The sequence below is a fragment of the Ziziphus jujuba genome, chromosome 6, assembly GCF_031755915.1.
Source record: "Ziziphus jujuba cultivar Dongzao chromosome 6, ASM3175591v1".
Taxonomy (NCBI): Eukaryota; Viridiplantae; Streptophyta; class Magnoliopsida; order Rosales; family Rhamnaceae; genus Ziziphus; species Ziziphus jujuba.
In genome coordinates, this window is record NC_083384.1 from 871,647 (window position 1) to 883,972 (window position 12,326).

The 12,326-nt window shown below is 35.4% G+C and overlaps 2 pseudogenes; both read right to left on the minus strand.

Moving 5' to 3' along the window:
* Positions 1-1,239: 1,239 nt before the first annotated feature.
* Positions 1,240-4,638, minus strand: LOC132804200 (photosystem I P700 chlorophyll a apoprotein A2-like; annotated as a pseudogene).
* Positions 4,639-5,855: 1,217 nt separating this feature from the next.
* Positions 5,856-7,986, minus strand: LOC132804201 (photosystem I P700 chlorophyll a apoprotein A1-like; annotated as a pseudogene).
* Positions 7,987-12,326: the final 4,340 nt, after the last annotated feature.

Consider the following 12,326-nt stretch of genomic DNA (forward strand, 5'->3'; position numbering starts at 1 on the left):
AAATTCTAAAAATTAGAGAGAGGGTTCAAACATATTGTATTTGTGTATTTGTTTTGTAAATTTTTGTTTATATAAATATGAAATAAATATGTATTATAAATTATATATAAACTATATAAACAAATATTATATCATAATATAATAAATTTTAAAATTATATTATATATATAATTATATATACTATAAATAACATAAAATATAAAAATGAAAGAGAGTATTTGGCCTAGCTTTGCTCCAATATAATCTATACATTTTGTATCAAAAACGAAAAAAAAAATATGTGGATATAGTCGAATGGTAAAATTTCTCTTTGCCAAGGAGAAGATGCAGGTTCGAGTCCCGCTATCCGCCTGGAATTCTCCTTGCAGGTTCGAGTCCCGCTATCCGCCTGGAATAATAACTTAATGTATTTAAGTTAACAGAATAAAGGATTAAGTAAAGTTGATCACAATAGTATATTGGTTCTATCCCCCCTTCTTTTTCCCCCGCTCCCAAAGAAAAATGGTAATCAATTACTAGTTAACAAATTAACAAAACCAAACCTAAAAGTTTTTGTCAAAAAAAATGTTGTAGAGACTAGATTTGAACCCTTAACCTCAAGGTTATGAGCCTTGCGAGCTACCAAGCTACTCTACCCGTGATGAAAAGACAAGTGGGAAACTAATGGGCAAACAAGGATTGAACGGGCCTCTCGACCATATCTGTACAAATAGGATAGCCCATTTATACATAATGGTAAAGGGGCCCTCTATGATCATCGATCATAGAAATGAATAGAAAAATGAAGAGATTGTTTAATCCTTACCAACTCGATCTTGTTGCTCCGGGCAACAAATATGCATAAAGCATTTCACAAAGTATGTGTCCGGATAGACCAAAGTCTCGATAGTTAGCTCTTGGTCTTCCAGTCGAAAAACAACGTCGATGAAGGAGTGTAGGTACACTATTACGGGGTGGGGATTGTAACTTTCCATGAATTTCCCATTTTTCACTCAATGACAGAACTTTGCTTATTTCTTTTTTTGAGGATCGATGAATCAAATGATATTTTTGTTCCAATTTTTGCCTCTTCTTCTCCCTTTGAATCAAACTTTTTCTTGCCATAATGGTTGAATTCCTATTAGTTTAGTTTCAATGATACAAGTCGGATCCTAAACGTAGAAATATAATAAGGCAGTCACCCTTCTCCATCGAAAGATATGATATTATCGAGGATAATACAACACATAAAAAAAAGAATTAACCAAATTTGCCTGATGTAGAGGCAATCGAGAAGGCCGCATAAGTGAATATATAACCTACAGAAAAGTGGGCTAACCAAACCAATCTTGCTTGCACAATGGAAAGAGCCACCAATTTATCTCTCCATCGAATCAAATTAGCCAAAGGTGTTCGTTCATGAACCTATGCTAAAGTTTCAATCAATTCCTGCCAATATCCACACCAAGAAATTAAGAACATAAACCCAGTATGATACGAACCTAGGACGACCTGCTCCTAAACCCGTATTATATTAGCCCGGATCTCAATTAAGTTCAAGTTCTAAAGGAATGGACCTCAACCCCTAACCAACCTGTGGTTAGAAACCTTGGTATGATGTAGACGCCACAATAGGGGATGGAAAACCTATTGATAAGTCAAGCTAAAACAACCAATTCTCTAATGGTGTTTTAGGTATTCTCAAAGAACAAAGAGATAATTAATCTCACAAGTATTTTCTCAATCAAATCAAAGTTGTATTCATATTGAAAAAATAAGCCTTTAAATAGGCTTTGAAAGAAACAAGGTAAACCCTAAAAACCCTAGGTAAAACAGGCCACATAATAAAGAGTTCTATGGTGGCCGAAATTCTCACTCCTTTCCTAATCTAATTTGGATTAATTAATTCCTTTATTTTGAATTAGGAATTAATTAATTTACAATGAAAATAACAAAATAATAACATTCCTAAACTTATTTTTCCAGAAAATAAATAAATAAAAACTAAAAAGTAATGGTAATTTCCTAAAACAAAAAGTAGAATCAAATTAGGAAACTATAATACTAGCTTTTTGACTAAGTTGACTTTGACTAATCTTTGACCAAATTGAGCTCCAAATCAGCTTCTAGATGCTTTGTAGGATGCCAAATAAACTGAATATGAAGGCCCACACGTTGCCCATGCTTGGAAAAATAAGAAAAGGCTAATACAGTAAAATACAGTAAAGCCAGCAAGCAATACAGCAAATTCGGCCAAATTGTTGAAGCTGTCCGTACAAGCCCTTTTTGATTGCATTTGAGGCTGCTTTAAATTGATTCCATGACCTCTTAGGCATATGTATTGAACCCATAAAGCATTGGAACCATTTCATGCTCCCCGGACTCCAAATATGTAGTAAAACCGTCCCCCGGGTCCGTATCGGCTTCCACCACTTGGATGCTTCGAATAGGCTTTGTATCTTCAAGTATGGACAAGCTCTGTTGAGATTGATTACCCTCTGTATAAATACTCCCAGGTTGCCCTTAAATCTCTTAATTTGAGCTCTTTGGATTGGCCTAGTCTTCATCCCTGTCGAGTCAGCACCCCAGCGGGTTATCGATTGAGCGGCCTCGGGCGGAATCACATCACAGTAGCCCAAACAAGATGTCTAAATAAAAACATCCATGCCCAAACCGATAAACTATTCATACCAAAAGGGTCATATCCATTGATAAGTTGTGAAGAGTTTAACCATAAATAATTGTTTAACCATCCCATCAAATAAGTGGAAGACTCATTAAATTGTGAAACACTACCCTGCCATAATGTGATGTGCTTCCAATGCCAATAAAAAGTCATCCATTCAATGGTATTTAACATCCAGAAAATCGTCAAACAAAATGCATCCCAAGCCGAAATATCACAAGTACCACCTCGTCCTGGATCGTCACAAGGAAAACTATAACCAAAATCCTTTTTATCTGGCATTAACTTGGAACCACATGCATCTAAAGCCCTTTTTACTAAGATCAATGTAGTTGTATGTAAACATAAAGCAATAGCACGATGAACAAAGAAGTCTCCGGGTCCTATTTTTATGAATAGTGAATTACTATTCTCATTAACAGCATTTAACCAGCCAGGCAACCATATGTTTTGACCTGCATTCAATGCGGGACCATTCGTTGAAGACAAAAGTACATCGAACCCATATGAAGTTTTACCATGAATCGATTGTATCCATTGGGCAAATACAGGTTCGATCAAATCTGTTTCTTTGAAGTACCAAAAACAAGCATGACATCATTACAAACATAAAGTCCTAAAGTATGGAACCCCATAAAGAGGCTGGCCCAACTTAAATGAGAGATAATGGCTTCTTTATGGTCTAACATTCTTGCCAATACATTATCCTCATTCTGTTGTGGATTGTAATCTGTAATAAAAAATATAGCTCCATGAGCAAAAGCCCCTGTCATGATGAATCCTACGAAGTATTGGTGATGAGTAAATAAAGTAGCTTGAGTAGTAAAGTCATGTGCTATGAATGTATAAGCGGGCAAATAATACATATGTTGAGCGACCAAGGAAGTAATAACCTCTAAAGAGGCTAGGTCAAGGCTTGATTGAAAATGAATCGAATTATTTATTGTGTCATAAAGACCCGTATGTCCATGCCCTAGTCGCCCCCCAGAGGAATATATGCTTCTAAAAGATTTTTTATACTATGCCCAATCCCGAAATTAGTTCTACATATGACCAGCAATAAGAAAAATAAATGCAATAGCTAAATGATGATGAGCATTATCAGTCAGCCATAAACTTTGCGTTTATGGATCGAATCCTCCAAGAAAAGTTAGAATGGCAGTTCTGGTCCCTTGGGAGGTACCAAATAAATGACTACTTGAATTGGGGTTTTGAGCATAAAGATTCCACTGACCTGTAAAAAGTGGGCCTAATCCTTGGGGGTGCGGCAATACATCTGAGAAATTATTCCAACGAACGTATTCCCCTCTGGCTCCCAAAATAGCAACATGAACTAAATGTCCTGTCCAAGCCAAGGAACTTACTTCGAATAGTACTAATAAATGATGAATGAGGTGCGATTCGGCATTTTTAAACAAAAAAAAATGCTCGGTTTCCATTTTGATTGTAGGTGTAACCAACTGGCTATTAAATATATGGTAGAAATAAATAATAGAAAAAGAGCTCCATTATGAAGATCTCCATTAGTACTTAAACCGATTATATACCACCACTGATAAACACCAGAATAAGTGATATTCACTGGGCTAAGAGCCAGCCCCCGCCCCCCCCCCCTCCGCGGCACAAGTAAAAGCCTCCATAGCTGATTGACCAAAATTGGATCCCAAATTGCATGAGCAATAGGTCTTACCCGTAAAGGGTCTTGTACCCATGCCTCAAAGTTTCCTTACCAAGCTACATGAAATATATTTCCAAAAGTCCATAGAAAAATTATTGTTAATTGCCCAAAATGGGAAGCAAAAATATTCTGGTAAAGACGTTCCTCAGTAATAGCAATACCAAACCAAATACGATGAGTAGTGGGGTCCTGAGATAAGCCTTAGCTAAACCTTGGAAACTTAATGCCATAATGCCTTTCAAATCCTCCTAGTCATTATCCTACTGCAATAATTCTTGCGAAGAAGAATGCCCATGTTGTGGCAATTCCACCCAGAAGGTAATGGGTTACTCCTATAGCACGTCCTTGGACAATGCTTAAGGCTTTAGGCTAAGTAGCAGGAGCAACTTTTTGATGCGAATCCGTCGGAACCCGCTCAACCGACAACCCACTAGGGTGACGACCTGATACGGATGAAGACCGGACCGATCACTAGTGCTCAGGCTAAGAAGTTTAAGGAAACACTTGCTGCCTTTATCAAGGGAGTAATTCATATTCAAAAGTGCTTGTCCATACCTAAAGATCAAAGACCTATCTTGAGCATACAAATGGTGGAAGCTGGTACGAACCCGAGTAGTGGTTTTGGTGCAATTATGGAGGCCGGGAAGCATGAAATGGTTCCAATGTTTCATGGATTCAATACATATGTCTACAAGGACATGGAATCAAGTCAAATCAGCTTCAAAATTGTCCAAAAAGGGGTTGTACAAACAGTTAGTAAATTTGGCCAGTTTTCGCTGTATTTTGTGCTGGCTTTACTGTATTGTGCTGAGTTGGCTTTTTCTCTTTCTTCCAAGCAAGGGTAACGTGTGGGACTTCATGATAAGATTATTTGACATCCTACAAAGCATATTGAAGCTGATTTGGAGCTCAAATTGGTCAAAGAATGGTCAAAGTCAACTTAGTCAAAAAGCTAGTATTTTAGTTTCCTAATCTGATTCTACTTTTTATTTTAGAAAATTATCATTAATTTTTGGTTTTTATTTATTTATGTGCCAGAAAAAATATGTTTAGGAAAGTTACCATTTTATTATTTTCATTGCAAATTAATTAATTCCTAATTCAAAATAAAGGAATTAATTAATCCAAAATAGATTAGGAAAGGAGTGAGAATTTTGGCCACCATAGGAAACTACTTTGTATGGTCGATTTTTCTCTTTAGTTTTTAGGGTTTTATTTCGTGACTTTGTAGCCAATTTAAAGGCTTATTTTTCAATAAGAATTAAGCTTCAATTATATACAAAAAATTGTTTGTGAGATTAAATTCTCTTTGTTCTCTTTGAACAACTAAAACACCATTAGTGAATAAGTGTTTTAGCTTGACTTATCAATAGGCCTTCCATCACTTATTTTGGCGTCTTCATTCTATACCAAGGTTTCTAATCACGGGCTGGTTAGGGGTCAAGGTGACCATTAGAACTTGAACATAATTAGATCCGGGCTAATATAATACTGGTTTAGGAGCAGGTCGTCCTACGTTCGTATCACTTTTAATTTATTATGAGCCCAAACGGTGCATTCAATCAGTTCTTTCCAACAACCACGCCCGCTAAATAGAAACATTAGACTAAAAGCCCATACAAAATGAGCACCTACGAAAAAAAGGCCATATGCAGATAATGAAAACGATAGGACTGAATTACCTGGGATGCTTGTGCCCATAAGAAATCGCAGAGCCACCCATTAATTGTAATGGAACTTTGCGCAAAGTTACCTCTCGTGATATGAGTTACCACTATCACTTATACTACCCCAAACATCTAACTGCATTTTCCAACTGAAATGGAATATTACTATTAAAATTGAATTATACATCCTAAATAGCCCTAAGAAGACATGATCCCAAGTGAATACTTGACATGTCCCAACCCCCCCTTCCAGGCCCATCACAAGGGAAACAAAAACCAAGATTTGCTTTATCTTGTATTAAACGTGAAGTATGAGAAAATAGAACACCTTTCAGAAGTATCAATATCACCACATGAATCGTAAATGCATGGATGTGATGTACCAAAAAATCGACCGTTCCTAATGGAATAGGTAACAAAGCAACCTTGCCGCCCATGGCCACTAAATCACCACCCCCCAAGTTAAACTGGTACTTGTTATTGAACTAGGGTCCATTGCGCTAGGTGCTAAAGCATGGGTGTTTTGTATCCGTTGAGCAAAGACGAGTTGTAATTGTATAGTAGTATCTGAAAACATATATTGGGGATGCCCTAAAGTGCTCATAGTATCATAATGAATATACAAACCAAAATTATGAAAGCTTAAAAATATACATACCTAGTTGAGATGTGATATGATTGCATCGTGATGTTTAAGGACACGATCTAATAGATCATTGTATCGAGTAGTTGGATCATAGTCTCTTGCCATAAAAATGGCTACATGTGTAGCAGCACCAACTATGAGAAATTCACCAATCCACAAGTGATATGTGAGCAATGAAAGTTATGTACCATAGTCAGTAGCTAGATATGGATAAGGGGGCATCGAATACATATGGTGAGCTACAACAATGGTTAAAGAGCCCAACATAGGTAGGTTAATAGATAGTTGAGTGTGCCATGATGTTGTTAGGATCTCATATAGACCTTTATGGCCCTGGCCGGTAAATGGGCCTCTATGAGCCTCTAAAATATCTTTTATGCCATGACTAATGCCCCAGTTGGTCCCATACATGTGACCTGCTATTAGGAAAGAATTGCAATAGCTAAATGATGGTGTGCTATATCGGTCAGCCATAGACTCTCGGTTACTAGAACAAATCCTCCACGAAAGGTAAGAAATTTTGCATATTTTGACCAATTTAAGGAGAAAAAGGGGGTTACTCCCTCAGTAAAACTAGGATAAAGTTGAGCCAAAAGATCCCGATTCAAGATAAATTTATGGGGAAGTGGAATCTCTTTAGGATCTACTCCAGCATTTAGAAATTGTTTAATCGGTAAAGATACATGTACTTAATGCCCTGCCCAAGAAAGAGACCCAAGTCCTAATAACCCTGCCAAATGATGATTCAACATAGATTCTACATCTTGGAACAAAGCCAATTTTGGAGCAGCTTTGTGATAATGGAACCAACCGGCAAAAAGCATTAAGCCTGTAAAAACCAAAGCACTAATTGCAGTACAATAGAGTTGTAATTCATTAGTTATTCCAGATGATTGCCAAAAATGAAAAAACCAGAGGTTATGTGTATTCCTCGGAAACCACCGCCTACATCACCATTCAATATTTCTTGACCCATTATTGGCCAAACCACCTGGGCACTAGGTCCAATGTGAGTAGGATCGCTAAGTCATGCTCCATAATTGGAAAAACAAGCACCGTGGAAATACATATCACTCAGCCAAAGAAAAATGATGGAGAGTTGACTGAAATGGGCACTAAATACTTTTCGAGAGATCTCCTCCAAATCATTGGTATGACTATCAAAATCGTGAGCATCAGCGTGTAGGTTCCAGATCCAAGTGATAGTATCTGGTCCTTTAGCTATTGTTCCAGAGAAATGACCTGACCTGGCCCATTCCTCGAAAGAAGTTTTTATGGGATCCCAATCTACCAAAATTTTAACTTTTGGTTTTGATGAATGAATAATCATTGAGTCCTCTCCTTTTTGGACAACACATACAAAGAGACCTGCCAATTGTTAAGTAATTAGTGAACCTGTGAGAGATGTTTAGACTTAGTTTTTTATCTTCTATCTCCCATCTATCTATTTTCTTTAGTTATTCACTAGAGCAATTATGATTTGGAAGTAGATCCGGGGTAAGTGTTCGGATCTATTATGACATAGCTAGGGGGCGCATAATGGACCTTTTTAATGTTATAAAATCTTTTTGGGGGGCTTTGAATTGATGCATTCTTTTTTGTGCAACCTAATGTATTCATCTCTCAATTAGAAGTTCCAAAATGAAGACACTTTATGCCTTACATAGATATATTACTATTACTCTATTCCAAACCATGTGAACAGTCATTAGTCATTACTAAGAGACATACTAGTATTTCTATTTAGTCATTCGAAGGTCTCTTTTACTTTTATTAGTTATTATTATTAACAGCATAAAAGAAATATATTTTCTAACTTATCTGTATATCATTTATCCCTATGAAATAACAGACGAAATAGAACAATCTTAGAAGGAGAAGGGATATGATGAAATTTTTTGATTGGTTCTTCCCAGAGGAATGATCCATTTTATTTGACTGATAGAGACAACAAACAATTCATAAACAATTCATTATAACAAATAAAAAATATATAAAATAAAAAAATAGTTAGAATAAAATAGTGTTCTCATTCGAAACGCCTTTTGTGCTTCAATATAACTTCGAGGGGTAAGCACTATATCCTGTTTCCAATACTTGGCAGCTTGGTCAAACCAAGCCTCTGTAATTTCAGAATCTCCTTGTTGAATGGCCTATTCTCCCGGGTCGAAATAGGCAGGTAAATTCCTTCCCTCAGAACCGTACTTGAGAGTTTCCGACCTCATATGGCTCAGCAGTCAAATTCTTTTAGTATCTCATTTTTTTAATCTACCATATATAATTGAATAAGATTTCTAATGGGTCTATCCCCTTTTTTTTTCTCTGGCGTTAACCAAAAGAGGTTATGAGTTTCAAACTTTAATTTTGCTTAATGATTTAATCAGTTTTATCTTTTCTCCCACCTTCATAAAGCATAAGTATTTCCGCTATCATTAGAATTTTCTAAAAGGTAACTATCTCGGTTTCAGATATAAATTTATATAGAATCTTTGAAAAAGAATTTCTTCATAAGAAGGAAAAGACTTACTATCGTTGGGATCTGATGCTACATCGCCGCTCAGTACCTTAGGGGATCAACTCTATTACATAAGTGAATCACTAACTTTTATCTCATATCATGACATAAGTAAGCAGTTGTTATTGTATTGGCCAGAATCTCATAAATTGATCTTTACAGTGCTTCCTTTTCAATTAGACCCTTTATCCATAGAATAAAGTATCTAGGCATACAAATTTAGTCATATTTCCACTTCTATGAAGTGCATTTCTTTCCTACAGCTGATAAAATCGTTGTTTTGAACGATACATACGTAGAAAGTCTATTTTTTCTAGTATTTATTAACGGATTTACTTTTTCTTTCCCTTTCTATAGTGGAGATAGTCGCACATAATGATAGATCATGGCCATATTATTAAAAGCTTATGGCAAGAATGGGTTCCACTCTAGTGCCCGAAAATAATATTTCAAAGCTTTCGTATGTTCTTCGTTCCTTGTGTGGATAAGGCCTATGTTATAGAGTATATAACTTCGATCATAGGGATCAATTTCTAATCGCATAGCTTCATAATAATTCTGTAAAGCTTTCGCATAATTTTCTTCGGATTTGATGCGAATCTGTCCATGCCCACAGAACAGACAACCTGCTGGGTTACTAACCCAATACGGATGAAGACCGGGCCGATCACTAGTGCTCAAGCTAAGAGGTTTAGGGAAAAATATACTGCCTTTATCCAGGGGGTAATTCATTCTCAAGAGAACTTGTCCATACCTAAAGATCCAAGACCTGTTTTGGGCATACAAGTGGTGGAAGCCGATACAGACCTGGGTAGCAGTTTTTATGCATTTATAGAGTCTGGGCAGCAAGAAATGGTTCCAACTCTTTATGGATTCAATAAATATCACTAAGAGGTCATGGAAACAAGTCAAGGCAGAAGAAAACCAACTTGTACAGACTTGTACGGACAGCTTAAAAAATTTGACCGAAAATTGTTGTATTGCTTGCTGGCTTTACTGTATTTTACTGAGTTGGCTTTTTCTCTTTCTTCCAAGCAAAGGCAACGTGTGGGACTCCATAATAAGCTTCTTTGTCATCCTAAAATGTATATTCAAGCTGATTTGAAGCTCACATTGGTCAAAGATTGGTCAAAGTCAATTTAGTCAAAAAACTAGTATTTTAGTTTCCTAATTTGATTCTACTTTTTGTTTTAGGAAATTACCATTACTTTTTTTTTCTGGAAAAATAAGTTTAGGAAATTTATTATTTTATTATTTTCACTGTAAATCAACTAATTCCTAATTCAAAATAAAGGAATTAATTAATCCAAATTAGATTAGGAAAGGAGGAGACTTTCGACCATATTAGGATTCTTCATTGCATGGTCAGTTTTTCCTTTTTATTTTAGGGTTTTATTTTGTTTTCTCTTATCCTATAAAAGGGCTTGTTTTTTAGGAAGAACACACCATTAATAATATTCAGAATTTATTTTGTGAGATTGAATTTCTCTTTGTTCTTTTGAACACTTAAAACACCATTAGTGAGTGAGTGTTTTAGTTTGACTTATCAATAGGAATTCCATCACCTATTATGGCATCTTCGATATACCAAGGTTTCTTATCACAGGTTGATTAGGGGTTGAGGTGACCATTAAAACTTGAACATAATTAGATCCGGGCTAATATAATAGGGGTTTAGGCGCAGGTTGTCCTAGGTTCGTATCAGGATTGAGCCAACATCCATTACGGCCGTCGTTTGATTCAAAGAATCTCCATTTCAAAACTGTACATGAGATTTTCATCTCATACAGCTCCTCCTTTATATGCATAATGAGAATAATACATGGAATCCACAAAGATTGAAATGAAATAGTCTCATTTTTAACTTGTAACAAACATGGGCTTTTTCTTTCATGTTTCAAGAAAGATGAGTTTTGGCCTGTTTTAATTTATATATAAATTAAAAACGTATAAATAAAAAAAGTCACTAAACTTATTGGACTAACTTCTCATTGATGTATTGTTTCATCGGGATCCAATCCAAATCACGATGTAATTTTCTTGTTCCTGAACGGTCTTCTTCAACGTTTTTTAGGTTTAGGCTTTACTCCATGTAAAGATATGCCCGATTTGGATTTGAACATATAGGAAAAATGCCTCAATACCATGTCCTTTTGCTACGACTTTTTTTTTTTTTTTTTATATTCCATGTCTCCCGCTAAATAGTAAATATTCAATGCATTCTTCACATTACTCAATTGATTAACATTTTGAGATCATTATTATATATTATAAATGGAAAATCTTTATAAATAGAATATGATATAACTGGTAATTATAGATATATTACCAATTGGTTTTTTTTTTTCTAAACGAAGCCTGTATATTAATATTATATTTCATTTTTTTTTTGTCTAACCAAGCCAACCATAAATTATAAATTATTATAATTAAGAACATTAATCTATATACGCCACTAAAAAATAGTTTAAGTTGCACTTCATTGTATTTCACGCTCCAAATTTTTGATGATTCAATAAACCTTTCTTGGGCGAAAAAGAGGATATCTCGATCAGGTAAGAGAACGGGGAAATACCGTATGACCAAATATATCTGACAAGTCGCACTATGTGTCAATCCACGATGCATCTTCCTCTCCAGGGTTTCATAAAGGAACTTTTGGAACACCAATAAGCATTAAATTAGATAAAAATTAATTACGATAGCTCACTTTGATGTGAAAGCGTAACAATGTATTTATTGTCTTAATAATATTGTGCTTTATCCTATTTTATCCATAGATCTAATAAGTTTATAGAAAAGGAAGATAGAAATACTAAAGGAAAATTCTTTTAAATAGGTCCTTTGAATGATGAAAAAAAATATATAAATGCAGTCACTCATATAAAAGGTATCAACCTCTTACCATTGCGTATTGGTACTTATCGGGTGTAGAATAGATCTGCTTCCTTTTGTTCCTACAAAAAAAATTGTTCCATTATTACAAAAATAATAGAACAAATATTAATCCTTTCCCCGAGATAATCCACTCAAAAGGGAAAGTCTATAGTATAGTTTTTTTCGAGTGCAATAAAGTTACATAGTATTTATTTTTTGTTGATAGAGGGGTATTTCCATGGGTTGCCTTGGTATCATGTTCATACCATCATATTGAA